Raw genomic sequence first — 15,160 nt, forward strand, 5'->3', positions numbered from 1 at the left:
AAGGGGAGGCAGAAGGAGCAGTACCTGCAGAGGCACTGTAACCCAAGAGAACACTGTGATATGGTCTAGGACATAAAGAGGCACATGTGACTAATCTTTCTCTGATCTCTGTGTGTGTACTTCTGTATTAGTCCAGTCTCACACTGCTATAAAGAATACCTGAGGCTGGGCACGGTGGCTCATGCCTGTATTCCCAGCACCTTGGGAAGCTGAGGCGGGCAGATCAGTTGAGGCCAGGCATCCAAGACCAGCCAGGCCAACATGGTGAAACTCAGTTTCTACTAAAAATACAAAAAAATTAGCCAGGCATGGTGGCACATGCTTGTAATCCCAGCCACTTGGGAGACTGAGGCATAAGAATTGCTTAAACCCAGGAGGCGGAGGTTGTAGTGAGCCAATATTGCACCCCTGCACCCCAGCCTAGGTGACAGAGTGAGAATCTGTCAAAAAACAAAAAACAAACAAAAAAAACCCTGAGACTGGGTACTTTATGGAGGAAAGAGGTTTAATTGACTCACAGTTCTGCATGTCTGGGAAGCCTCAGGAAACTTACAATCATGGCAGAAGGGGAAGCAGGCATATCTTACATAGTGGCAGGCAAGAGAGAGAGTACGTGAAGAGGAACTGTCAAACACCGATAAAACTATCAGTTCTCATGAGAACGCACTCACTATCATGAGAACAGCATGGGGGAAACCACCCGTAGTGTTTTAAACATGACCTCACAGTTTTTCGACACGCTTACCCTCATCTATGTCCCCTTTCCTAAAATCTCAGTGAGCTTGTGACTGCTCTGGAAATTTTAATAGTGTAAGAATACAGGCTGTAACAGAACCAAATTAACTGTGGCTGAAAAGAGACTGAAGTTGCTGTCTCTTTCATGTAACAGTTCAGAGGCAGATGGTTCAGTGCAGGTAGGACTTCACAGGCTGCCCGGGGACTCATCCTTCTTCTACTTGTGGCTCCCCATCCTTAGAATCCTACCCTCATATACATGGTCCAAATTGGCTCTCCAATATATTTTCATCTCAACTAGTGGCAAGGGGGAAAGGAGGAATGTGAGGGTACATTCTCATTTCCTTTAAGGGCATGACTTAGAATTGCACACATCTCTTCCCCTCATACTTCACATTGACTATAACAGTTATATGGTCAAATTTAGCTGCATGGGAGGCTAGGAAATATAGTCTTCATTCTGGATGTAAACACACCCAACTAAAATCAGAGGTTCTGTGCTCATAGAATGGAAGACTGGATATTGAAAAATGAAATTTAAAAAAGGCCCCAGCAGTTGCCAGGACACTGCTTCACACCACCTAGAGAAAATCAGACTGCAGAGAGAATAAATGATGGAGAATGAGAGCAACCAGGGGCAAGAGAGTTCCTAGATTCAGTTTTCCCTGAAGCCTAGCAAGATAAGGCTTGCCTCACATTCATCCTGTGGTCTCTCTCATGGCTCTGAATTGGGTATCGGTTCAAAACATAGACCTGCTTTTGAGACAGTGGCCATCCCAATCCATGTATATAAGCTTTGTTTATATACATGGGGCTTCCCAAGAACCTCACATTTGCACCACTTCTTCCTCAGTGCTTTGAGAAAACACAGGAAAGCATGTAGCTATCAGTTCAGCCACCAGATCTGAGATGAATTGGACCTGAGGACAAGGGGCATTTATTAATCATTTATCTGATTTTTTTAAATAACTGGGAGAGTTCCTTTCTAAATTAGTTTAGATTCTGTTTATATATAACCTAGTTAATAATTAACAACTCTGTTAAGTATTTAAGTTCTTTGGGATCACCCTTTAGCAAACCAGAACTAAAAACAGAAAGTGAATGACTCTAAGAGGTGGAACTGGGAGAAAGAGCAGGAGATTCTGACTTTCATTTAATACCATTCTGAACTGATTAAATTTATTTTTACTCTCTTTGTGTAACAGGAGACAGGGAATCATTTCAGTCTGAAGTCATAAGCATCCCTGAAGACAAGGGGAAGTGACTCCTTCCCTGAAGCTCTAAAACCTGAAAAATGGGGGTTGGATTTCCTTGCATTTATCCTGTTCGTGGTTTACTCAGCTTCCTGAGTATATAGGTGTATGCCTTGCACCACATTTGGGAAGTTTTCAGCCATTATTTCTTGAGATATTTTCTTCTGCTCCATTCTGTTTCTCCTGTTCTTCTCAGATCCTGATAACACAAACATTAGATATTTTGGAATTGTCTCCACAGGTGCCTGAAGTTCTGTTCAGTTTCCCCCAGTCCTTTTTCTCTGTTGTTCAGATTGGATAATTTCTATTTTTCTATCTTCGAGATCACTGGCATGTTTCCCTGCAATCTCCATTCTGCTATTGTACCCATCTGTTGGGAGCTGAAAAGGCCAAAGGGATCTTGACCAACTCAGCATTCCACTGGAGGCTATATGATCAAATAGCCAACTGTTTATCATGAATGCAGGATGTGGGCAAACTCACAACTGCGCCTGCCACCAGGAGGTTTGCTGAGGGCAATCACCCCCTGGCACTGTGCTCACTGAGGTTATCTACTGGGACATCTAGAGCCTATTGTTTGAAGACTGCAGTCTTGCAAGCCTGCTGTAAATCAAACTGCTAACCGACAATCACCCCCCACTTCTCGCTGTCTCTTTTGCCTAATAAATGCAAAGGGCTCTAAAGCTCAGGCCCCTTGTTTACTAGAAGCAAGGAGCCCCCTGACCCTTCTTTCAAATATACTCTCTTGTCTTTGTCTTTTATTCCCACGTTTGCCCCCTTTGTTCTGTCCCTCAAGGTCCATGCAGGTGACAAATTGCGACCCAGAACAGGGACTCCAAGGATGTCAGATAAGTGGCATCCGAACACAGACACTTTGAGGATGTGAACAAAGAAGGTCTGCTGGAGCAGAGGAACTGAAATTGACAAGACGCATGGGGACCCCAGGATGAGTCTGCCGACAGCGGATATAAGGTCAGTGCCCTAAAGAGGTACTGGGAATGATATAAGGTCGGTGCTCTAAATAAGTACTGGGAATGGGAAGTTTTCTGAATCAGGGTAACATGAAGCAGAATTTATCTATTGAAGAAAAACATTATGTGCAGTTGCTTCAAGTTCTGTTGAGACAGTCTGGAGCTCAGGTTAATTCGCAGGCACTAACTAACCTGCAGAAGCCACAAAATGTTATTACACATAACCCATGGTTTCCACAGGCAGGCACTCTTGACGTGAACAATTGGGATAGACCAGGAGAAGGATTAAAACAGGCTCATCAAAAAGGTCTTAAAGTTGATTCTTCTGTTTTCTCCACTTGGAGTCTAATTCGTACTGTTCTTCCACCATTATCTCCTTGTTATTCTGCTGGACAGCAGGCTGAGTCTAAAAATCTGAAAGAATCTGTTGTCCCACCCACAGCTCCAATTGAAAATAAAAAACAGGAGAGGGAGGATAAAAATTGGCCTATACCGCCCCCTCCAGTTGCAGAAACGTCTGTACTGCCTCCTTTGGTAGTAGAAATAGAGACCCCAATGCAAAGAAATTTACGCTCTGCTTCCATAGCTGGAGAGCCCCTAGGACCTTGCACTTTTCCTATTTCTGTAAGGCCTGATCCAAATAATCCACAGCAGTTTATTCATGAACACACCCTACTAGAGTTTAAGTTGTTGAAGGAATTAAAAATGAGTGTAATTAATAATGGGGTACAGAGCCCATTCACTTTAGGATTGCCAGAATCTGCATTTGGTGGTATGTGTCTTCTACCCTTTGATGTAAAACACTTGGCTCAAACTTGCTTGTCTACTAGTGCATATCTGACATGGAATTTAAATTGGCAAGAACTGTGTGCAGACCAGGCTAGATAGAACCATGTTGCTGGACACGGAGACATTACAGAGGATATGCTATTGGGTAATGGCCCTTATTCAGACCTGGAACGGCAAATGGCACTCCCAGATGCTGCTTATCAGCAGACTGCACAGGCTGCTAAACGCACCTGGGCCACGATTCCTGAAGAGGGAGTCCCAGTACAATCCTTTTTACATATCATGCAAGGGTCACAGGAACCCTATGCGCAATTTCTTGCAAGATTACAAGAGGCAGTGAAGCATCAAATTCCTCATGCCATTGCCACGGAAATGCTAACCTTAATTTTAGCTTTTGAGAATGCAAATGCAGATTGTAAACGTGCACTGGCACCTGTGAAGTGTACAGAAAACTTGGGAAATTTTCTCAGAGCTTGTCAGGATGTAGGAACCGAACTTCATCGCTCTTCAATGTTAGCACAAGCAATGGCTAATCTAGTAGTTGGCAAATCTAAAAGGAGCCAAGGATTAAGCCCTAAAGTAGGAAAATGTTGTAATTGTGGAAAAACTGGACATTTTAAAAAGGAATGCCGCCAGACCTCAGGACAGAAGGGATCTTATAATGCAGTCCCCCCCCCATAGTGGAAAAAATGCCAGGACTCTGTCCTCGCTGTAACAAAGGAAATCACTGGGCTAATCAGTGCCACTCAAGATTTCATCAGAATGGCAACCCCTACTGTCGGGAAATGAGAAGGGGGCCTGGACCTGGGTCCCTCAAACAATGAGGGCATTCCCAGTTCAGACCACAACCCCATTTCAGGGGTGGGTCCCAGGAGAAACATTGATTCCCTCACTTCAGGAACACCAGGAAGTGCAGGATTAGATCTCCCAGTTAGAGAACAGGTAATGTTAGCTGGTGGAGACATATCTATCAAAATTCCCACTGGCATGTAGGGACCTTTACCAGACAGATACATGGGACTAATTTTAGGCACAAGCCACCTTAACTTGCAAAGCATCATTGTAGTCCCAGGAGTTGTTGACTCCGATTATGAAGGAGAAATTCAAGTAGTTTTAACGTCACAAGATCTTCGGGTTTTTGAACTGGGAGAATATATAGTGCAATTATTGCTTATTCACAGGAAATTATACCCTTCTCCACGAAAGGAGAAACAAGGAAATAAAGGGTTTGGGAGCACAACTACATGAGAAATCTATTCATCACAACCTATAGCCTCTAATAGACCCACCTGTGTAGTACATATTAAAGGAAAGAAATTTTATGGGCTTATGGACACTGGAGCGGATGTGTCAGTAATATCCAGTAAGGACTGGCCCCCAGCATGGCCTCTCCGCTAACCTCCACATCCCTAGTGGGAATAGGAGCAGCTAAAAGTGTTCAACAGAGTGCTGAGATTTTTATGTTGTCTTGGTACGGATGGACAATTGTGTACTTTTCAGCCTTACATTGAAAATATAGCTATCAATTAATGGGATCAAGACTGACTTACAGCATGGGATATGAGACTTACAAATGAAAACTTTGATAACCCACAATTTAAAATGTTGAAGGATGTGGGATATCAGAGTGGGAAAGGTTTAGGGAAATTCCTACAAGGGAACCCTAACCCGATATCAGTAACTGGAAAGACAGGTTAAACCCTGCAGGGAGATTCTTCATTAAATTCCCCATGGCAATTAACCAAAGAGGCAGAAGTTGAGCTCAGGAATGGCATGCCTCCTGGCTACAGCTGCAGAAACCTTTGCTTTCATCATCCCTCAGACAAAGTTTTGCAGTTTTATAAAGTCCATTCTTTCATTCTTCCTGTGATTACTCATCACAAGCTTCTTCCAGGTGGCCAGACTTATTTTACTGATGGCTCTTCCAAAAGTCGTGCAGCCATTTATGGACCTAAACATACTCAAACAATAATGACCTCTGGGGTTTCAGCTCAACGTTCAGAGTTGATCGCAGTCATTTAGGTTTTACAGCTCACAGCTGCAGATCCTATCAACATTGTCTTTGATTCAGCTTATGTTGTAAATGTAGCCAGTTGCATAGAAACTGCTACAATTAAAAGTACACTGGACCCAGAACTGCTTAATTTGTTTCACTTATTCACTTATTCTCATATGTTGCAAGCTACATGCCAAACCCGTGAGACAGCTGGTCATGTACGGCCACATTGTCTGTCATCATTGCTCATATGGGGATTCCTAAACAATTAAAAACTGACAATGGACCCACTTATACTAGTCATGCTTTTCAAAATTTGTTATACCTTTGGGCTATAACCCATAAGGAATTCCTTACAACCCTCCAGGAGAAGGCATTATAGAGCGGGCACATCAAACATTACAATGTATGTTGAATAAACAAAAAGGGGGAGTAGGAGACCAGTTACCACCTCAAACAAAATTACATTTAGCTTTATTTACTTTAAATTTTTTGACTCCTGGTATGGATGGTAGGACTCCAGCAGAAAGACATTGACAAGTGTTAGAGGAAAAGAGGAAAGTTTATCCAGAAGTGTTATAGAAATCCCCAGAAGAAGGATGATGGACAGGTCCGGTGGATATACTGACGTGGGGAAGAGGGTATCCTTGTGTTTTTACAAGAGGTGGACAAACCGCGTGGGTGCCCTCGAGGTGTGTGTGGCCATGGAACGGGAGACTGGAGGAACCCAGGGTGGCCAACCATGGGCCCGGTCTCTCGGGTACAGGTCATGAGCCAGCTGAGCCTGACTGCGAAGATGGAGAGAAGGCCGACGGGAGTCACAACACAGTCTTAATGTTAATTTGTAAAGAATATCACCACTCAATTTACAGTTTGTGTTTTTAATCCTTATGTGTTTCTGGCACCTAAGAAGGACCAGCTCCAGGTAAACAATACCCAATTGACCTGTAAATCTTGCCAGTTATATCACTGCATTAATCATAGCACACCGCAACACATAATACCCCTACTTTGATAATTTTGGGTTGCATCCCTGGACGATGGATTCCTGTTAATATGTCCGAGCCTTGGGCTGCCACCCCTGCTTTACACTTTGTGAAACATCTTCCAACTCAACTTACTCATCGTGTCTGTAGAGCCTTAGGCATGATAATTTTTGCTGTTGTTTCCTTAGTCACACTAATAACTTCTGTTGTGATGTCCTCTGTAGCTTTGCATAGTTCTGTTCAAACGTCTCTGTGCATGGAGAACTGGACACAGCCAACCAAGTACAGCCAACCAAGCATGGCTACTTCAGAATAAAATTAACACTGAGTTACACACTGAAGTGACAATGTTGAAATCCCCATGGTTAGGGGAACAAGCGCAAAGTTTACAATTGCAACAGCAGTTGTGCTGTCATTTTAATCACACTCATATTTGTGTAATCAACTTAGAATATAAGCGAAGTGAGTATCCCTGGGACGTTGTGAAAGCCCATTTGCAGGGAGCTTTCACATCCAACATCACCTTTGATATTGGTGAATTACAAAGCAAAATTCTTGATTTAAATAAGCAAACTCAAGAGTTTCAGCCTTCTTTAGAAGCCTGGACCGAATTCCAGCAAGGCCTGGAGAGCCTCAGCCCTTGGGCCTATCTAAGGCACCACATTTACATCTTATATGTAGTTCTTCAATAACGTTTTCTGTTCTGTTCATAGTCTGTAAAATCAGATCTCTGTTTTCTGTTCATAGTCTGTAAAATCAGATGGACTGCCAAGTGGAAAATGAGAGCTGCCCAGCCTGGCCTTACATTCTTTCAATTAATTCATAAACAGAAAGGGGAAATGCTGGGAGCTGAAAAGGCCAAAGGGATCATGACCAACTCAGCATTCCAATGGAGGCTATATGATCGAAGAGCAAACTGTTTATCTTGAATGCAGGATGTTGGCAAACTCACAACTGCACCTGCCACCAGGAGGTTTGCTAAGGGCAATCACTCCCTGGTGCCATGCTCATTGAGGTTATCTACTGGGACATCTAGAGCCTATCATTTGAAGCATGCAGTCTTGCAAGCCTGCTGTAAATCAAACTGCCAACCAACAATCACTATCCCCCCTTCTCACTATCTCTTTTGCCCAATAAATGCGAAGGGCTCTAAAGCTCAGGGCCCTTGTTCACTAGAAGCAAGGAGCCCCCTGACCCCTTCTTTCAAACATACTCTTTGTCTTTTATTCCCATGTTTGCCTCCTTTGTTCAGTCCCCAAGGTCCATGCAGGTTACATGCCCATCCAGGAATTTGTTGTTGTTGTTCTCATTTTATTTTTTAGTTCTAACATTTCCACTTTGTTCTTCCTTATATGTTCTATTTTATTTGCTTAAACTTTCCATCTTGGCTGAGTGCGATGGCTCACACCTGTAATCCCTGCACTTTGGGAGGATGAGGCAGGCAGATTGCTTGAGGCCAAGAGTTTGAGACCAGCCTGGCCAACATGGTGAAACCCCATCTCTACTAAAAGATACAAAAATTATCTGGGTGTGGTGGCACTTTCCTGTAATCCCAGCTACTCAGGAGGCTGAGGCAGGAGAATTGCTTGAACCTGGGAGGTGGAGGTCACAGTGAGCCAAGATCTTGCCACTGCACTGGGCGACACAGCAAGACTCTGTCTCAAAAAATAAATAAATAAAAATGAAAAATGAATTTTCTATCATTTTATTTATTTCCAGATTATTTCTACACAGAGCAGAGGCACTGTGACCCAAGAGAACACTGTGACCTGAGAGAACACTGTGACATGGTCTAGGTCACAGGGAGGCAGATGTGAGTAATCTTTCTCTGGTCTCTGTGTGTGTGCTCCTATATTAGTCCGTTCTCACACTGCTCTAAAGAATACCTGAGGCTGGGCACGATGGCTCATGCTTGTAATCCCAGCACTTTGGGAGGCTGAGGCGGATGGATCACTTGAAGCCAGGAGTTCAAGACCAGCCTGGCCAACATGGTGAAACCTGTTTCACAAAAGAGTTCCTGGATTCAATTTTCCCTGAATCCAGGGAAAGTTTTCAGCCATTATTTCTTCAGATATTGTTTGAACATTTTAAAATTTTTACTTGTTTAAAAATTTGTGTAATAGCCACATTAAAGACTTTGCCAGACAACTCCAAGAGCTGTGTCATTTCAGCATTGACATCTGTTGATTGTCTTTTCCTGTGTGAGCTGAGATTTTAATGTTTTTTCCACAAGTCAAGTAATTTTGGACTATATCATAGACGTTTTGATTTTCATAATATTCTGAACCTTTTTAAAAAATCCTATCGAGAATGTTGGTATTTTTGTTTTTACAGATAATTGACCATATTGGACTTAGGCTGTGAGCTCCAACCAGCCTTCTGCGGGTAGTGATTTCAGTGTCAGTTCTGTTTTCAAAGGTTTTCCACTGTCATTTGGACCGTTCTTATATGTGCACCACTCAGTGGTCTATCTAAGACCTGGGCAGTGATATATCCTTTAGTTAAGTTCTGAAAGTCTGTGTGAGTTGTTTAGTATTTAATTCACACATGCAAAACAGAGGGATGAGCCCAGAAGTTCATAGCAACTTTATTCGGTTACTTTCCCAAGCTCTTCCCTCTCTTCTTAATACTTTTTTTTTTTTTTTTTTTAAATTCTGGGAGGCTCCTCTTTTTGGTTCTCTAATCAGAAGTATGAGGCCTATTTATCCTGTTAGGCCAGCCACTGCCTATGTCTATACCTGTGTTTGGGACCAAGCAGTGAGTGAACACAGACAGAAAAAGCAAGAGAAGTCTGTCCTACCCTCTTAGGACAATAGCTCCTCTGATTGTAGAGGAAGGTTCTTATCTGTCAGTTTTAGGCTTTAGAGGCCATCATTGCTGTTGCTGCCACCATCACAAGGACTTCTTGGGGGATAGGGTACAAGTGAATTGAAAAAAGAAAAATAAAGGGAAATGTCCTTCATTCTGGGCATTTGGAGGCCTTTTTCTGCTCCTTAAACCAGAGTTAGAGGACTTTTCCTGGAGATTTCTCTGTCTGCGCTGCTATACATTTCCAGGTTTCAAGCTGCACTGAGTCCAGCCCGGGAAATATTGGAGGAAAAAAATAGTAAACTAACTGCTGGCCCCATGGTGCTTCACATTCTGGTTTTATCCCTCAATCTATCTGTTACCATTAATTTTTCAAAGTTCTTAAATAGTAACTCCTTGCATTTTGTCCAGGTTTTATAGCTGCATTCACTGGGAGAAGTGGGGCACAGTGCACTTACTCCATCTCACCTGAACCAAGCTCTGTTCTCTTTAATTTTTAAAAAAGAACTCTTTCCAGAGACAGAGAGAGACAATGATAAAACAAGTTAAAATGTTAATAGTTGGGGAGTCTAAGTGGTGGCTAAAATGGGAAGTCTTCATACAATGTTTTGGAGCATTTTTTGTAAGATTGAAGTTATTTGAAAAAAAAAAAATTTAACTCTGGGAGAACAAATATGGATGTATAGAAACCCCTCATAAGAATAATAAAAAATAAAACAACAAAATAGCTTTTCTTTTTTTCTTTTTCTTTTTCTTTCTTTTTTTTTTTTTTTTTTTTTTTTTTTTTTTTTTTTTTGAGACGGAGTCTTGCTCCGCCACCAGGCTGTAGTGCAGTGGCGCGATCTCGGCTCACTGAAACCTCTACTTCCCGGGTTCACGCCATTCTCCTGCCTCAGCCTCCCGAGTAGCTGGGACTACAGGTGCGTGCCACCATGCCCAGGTAATTTTTGTATTTTTAGTAGAGACGGGGTTTTACCATGTTGGTCAGGCTGGTCTCGATCTTGTGACCTCATGATCTGCCTGCCTCAGCCTCCCAAAGTGCTGGGATTACAGGCATGAGCCACCACGCTCGGCCCCAATAGCTTTTCATTTAAAACAATCTCTCTGTTGGGGTGAGTGTTAAAGCAACTCAAGCTGTTGCTTGCCTCCCAACCCTGCTTCCCGAGATGGCATCTGGGGGTAGGTAAAGGCTTCAGATCCTCTTGGAGTTGGGGGTGAGGGTGCTGCCTGGGCTGCTCATGTGTGGACCCAGGAAGAGGTGGTCATTCTGATATTCCTAAGGACATCTGTGGCAAAAGATGATTCTGGTTATCTATTGTTTTGGAAAGCAACAGCAATCATTTTGCTCATAGGTTTTCAATTTGAGCAGGCTTGGTGGGTAAGTCTAGTCTGTATGTCGTCTGGATGGCTGAAAGGCTGAGGGTGACTTGACAGCTGGAGGCTGAAATCATCTGAATGTTCACTCACTCACATGTGAGGACTTGTTGCTGGGATCTCAGCTGGGTCTATCAGTTAATGGCTTAGTAAGTTCCTGCTGCTATAACAAAACACCTTAGACTGGGTGGCTTAAACAACACACATTTATTTCTCACAGTTCTGGAGGCTGGGAAGTCCAAGATTAAGGTGCTGGCAGATTACAGTTCTTGGAGAGGGCTCTCTTCCTGGCTTGTGGACAGTTGCCTTCTCATGGTATCCTCACATGGTGGAAAGAGAAAGCTCTGGTGTCTCTTAATCTTCTTATGTGGGCATTAAACCCATCATGGGGACTTCACCCTCATGACCTCATCTAAACCTAATTACTTCCAAGGCCCCATCCCCTAATACCATCACATTGAGAGTTAGAGCTTCAACATACAAATTTGGGGGGTGGAGTGGGAGAGTACATGGACATTAGGTCTATAACAACCAGAATACCTATTTGTGGCTTCTCTATGTGGCTGTTTGGCTTCCTTACAGCATGGTGGCTGGGTTCCAGTAGGGAGTGTCCCAAGAGAAACAAATGGAAGCTATATCACATTTCAATGACCTCATCTTGGAAGTCATATAGCATCACTTCTTTCACAGTCAATCACTCTTCTCCTCCTCCTGGATTAAAGGAAAGGGAATTTAGATCCCATTTTTTAATGGCAGAAGTGTCAGTTGCATCATTAAGAGGAGCATGTGAAATGTGAGATCTTGTCATGGCCATTTCTGGAACATGCAATTTGCCAGAAAGAGCACAGTGATTATTAAAACACTAAAATACCTCCCAATCAGTTACTACATAGCAGAGCCCCGAGCCCCTCAATCTCATTGCCCTTCTCCCTACTCTCCCCTGGGACACCCCCTTCTCAGGCCTCCCCAGGATCTATTGTCTGAAGAGTTGATAACCTGGCATAGTCAGGACCTCTGGGAACTTGCTCCAGGCTAGGGCCAAAGTCTTGTGATAGGAATTGCCTTGCTAGCTGTTAAATCTTTTGAGTGTCACCTCTGGCGATGAGGCATCCTCATTGGCAGTCTCCCCAGCCTGACCTAGGAGTCTGGGGAAGCCTTGCTTGCTTCACCTAAGATGTGGGACTTTACCTTCTATTGTGACTTCCCTTCCCTGGTGCTTTTGACCTTCCCTTTATCCTATATAACCCTACCCTCTCCAGGATTTGTACCATCAGTGGGAAGCCAGGACACACAGATTTCTACCTACTTTGCCCTGTCCCTTTGTGACTTCACCCTTCTCCCATGGCAGGATCTTTTCCATTAAGTAGCATTCTCGTGCCCCTTTCTTTATGACCATGATAACAGCAGGAAGAGAGACTGGCAGCTCCCTGCGGGAGAATTTCAAAAATATTATTCCTGTTATATGGGCAAGGTGGGAAGAGGTGAATTGAAAGAAACCAGCAAGGCTCAGGTGACTGACATGAGAACATGCTGATTAGAGAAGCAAGGGAAAGAGGGAGAGCATGGAGTGGGGGCAGCCACAGGACAGGAGGTACTAGAAAGAAAGCAACATGGAAAGAAGATTTGTATAATGATTTGCCATGTCTTCTGAAAGTATATCCCATGAGAGTATTACCATGAGATACCCGGGAAATACTTAAGCTACTTTTCAGTTATTTTGGGTCTTAGTTTTATTGATTGTGGTTATGACTTGCATTTCTCTAATGACTAGTAATGACTAGTAATGTTAAGCATCTTTTCTTTATTGGCCATTTGCCTATCTTTTTTGGAGAAATGCCTATTTAAATCCTTTGCCTATTTTCAAAGGCAAAGGTTGTCTTTTTTTTTTTTCCATTGAATTATGCATTCTTTGTATATTTTGGATACAAGTCCCTTACCAGATAAATGATTTGTAACTATTTTCTCCCATTTTGTGGGTTGTGTTTTCATCTTTCTTTCTTTTTTTTTTCTGCGATGGAGTCTTGCTCTGTCACCAGGTATGAGTGCAGTAGCGCGATCTCGGCTGACAGCAATATCCACTTCCCAGGTTCAAGCACTTTTCCTGCCTCAGCCTCCTGAGTAGCTGGGACTACAGGCATGCGCCACCACGCCCAGCTAATTTTTGCATTTTTAGTAGAGATGCGATTTCACTATGTTGGCCAGGATGGTCTCGATGTCTTGACCTCGTGATCCACCCACCTTGGCCTCCCAAAGTGCTGGGATTACAGGCGTGAGCCACTGCACCTGGCCCTGTGTTTTCATTTTCTTGATGGTGTTCTCTGATGCACAAAAGTTTTACATTTTGATGTAATATAATTTATTTGTTTTTTCTTTTATGACTTGTGCATTTGCTGTCATATCTAAAAAGCCATTGCAGAACCCAAGATCACAAAGATTTACTCCTATATTTTCTTCTATGAGTTTCACAGTTTTCACTCTTAAGTTTGGGGTCTATGATCTATTTTGTGTTAATTTCTGGGTCTGGTGTGAGGAAGATCTCCACAATAATTACTTTATATGTGCATAATTTTCTTTGCACCAGCATAAACTCATACTAACTTGTTATAACAATTCTGGACAGGATCTAGTTTGAGGCATTAGAAGGATGAGATGTCAATTTCAAAAGAGCCTCTAACAAAGCAACATGAATTCTGCTAAAACTGAAGAAAGAACAAACATGAAATTTGTGGGGAAGCTTGGGTGGAAAATGGGGAAATCATTGATGCTTTACAAAAAGTTTCTAAGGACAATGCCCACCAAAATCAGAAGTTTACAAATAGATAACTTGTTTTAGGAAGAGACAAGACTATGTTGAAGATGAGGCCCACGACAGCAAACCATTCACATCCATTTGTGGGGAAAAAAATTAGTCTTGTTTGTGCCTTGATTGATGAGGACCAACGATTAACAGCAGAAACAATAGCCAACACAGGTGGACATCTCAATTGGTTCAGCTTACACAATTCTGCCAAAATACTAAAGTTGAAGTACTTGAACAAAATACAAAAGCTGAGCAAAGTTTCCACTTAATGGGTGCCCAAATCCTTACACCCAGATCAGCTGCAGACAAGAGCAGAGCTTTCAGAGGGAATTTTAAACAAGATCCTGAAGGATTTTTTTTTCCAAGTAATTATACTAGGAGATAAAACGTGGCTTTACCAGTATCATCCAGAAGGCAAAGCATAATTAAACCAAGAGTTACCAAGAGGTGGGAGTGATCCAGTCACAGCAAAGGTTTGTTTGCTTTCTGGAGGCCAATGAATGATAACATCTGCTTATTATGAGAGTGTTTTGAGAAAATTACTCAAAGCTTTAGGAGCAAAAACTAGGGAAAGCTTCACCAGAGCGTCCTTCTCCACCATGATGATGCTCCTGCTCATTTCTGTCATCAAACAAGGGCAATTTTATGAGCATTTTGATGGGAAATCATAAGACATACACGTTACAGTCCTGATTTGGCTCCTTCTGACTTCTTTTTGTTTACTAATCTTAAAAAAATCTGTAAAGGGCACCAATTTTTCTTCAGTTAATAATATAAAAAAGACTGTGTTGACATGGTTAAATTCCCAGGACCCTCAGAGTTCTTTAGGGATGGACTAAATGGCTGGTATCATCACTTATAAAAGTGTCTTGAATTCAGTGGAGCTTTTGGTGAGAAATTAAGTCTATACTTTGTATTTTTAGCTTTTCATTCCATTTTCCATAAACTTTTTGAAGTCCCCTCATGTTAAGTATCTACAGTAGCCAAAATCATAGACAGAAAGCAGAATGCTGGTTGCCAGGGGCAAGAGGGAAAGGGAATAGGGAGTCACTTGATGGGTACATAATTTCAGTTTTGTAAGATGAAAAAAGTTGTGGAGGTAGATGATGGTTATGGTTGTGTAACAATATGGCTGTATTTAAGGTCACTGAACTGTGTATTTTAAAATGGTTAACATAGTAAACTTTGTGTGTATTTTACCACAGTAAAAAAAGAAGGAAGGGGAATTCAGATACAAAATTGACCATCTCAGAAAATACGGTGTCACTTTCCCAACCCAACTGGAGAAATTATGTTTCTGTGGTCTCTACGGAGCTATTGTGCCGACTCAGCTACACTGCCCACTGCATACAAGGTTTGGGCAAAACACCTGCTGGGCGAAGCTTTGCCAATATAGAAATGCGTAAGTAACAGGGAAGGCTGATCACCTCCAAACTCTTGGCCCAAAG

General features: G+C 42.4%; 1 long non-coding RNA gene across 9 annotated transcripts in view; it reads left to right on the forward strand.

The window, feature by feature from the left end:
• Positions 1-15,160, forward strand: part of LOC139358487 (uncharacterized) — a 44,724-nt gene that overhangs the window by 1,177 nt on the left and 28,387 nt on the right. For 6 of the 9 annotated variants that reach the window (XR_011613450.1, XR_011613449.1, XR_011613454.1 and 3 more), the window contains 2 exons: positions 1,941-2,960; positions 8,450-8,543. This is a non-coding gene — a long non-coding RNA (uncharacterized lncRNA). Of the gene's footprint in view, positions 1-1,940; positions 2,961-8,449; positions 8,544-14,917; positions 15,115-15,160 lie in introns of all 9 variants that reach the window. The other 3 variants (XR_011613451.1, XR_011613457.1, XR_011613456.1) reach the window with 2 other exon arrangements.

This window comes from Macaca nemestrina, chromosome 15, assembly GCF_043159975.1.
Source record: "Macaca nemestrina isolate mMacNem1 chromosome 15, mMacNem.hap1, whole genome shotgun sequence".
NCBI lineage: Eukaryota > Metazoa > Chordata > Mammalia > Primates > Cercopithecidae > Macaca > Macaca nemestrina.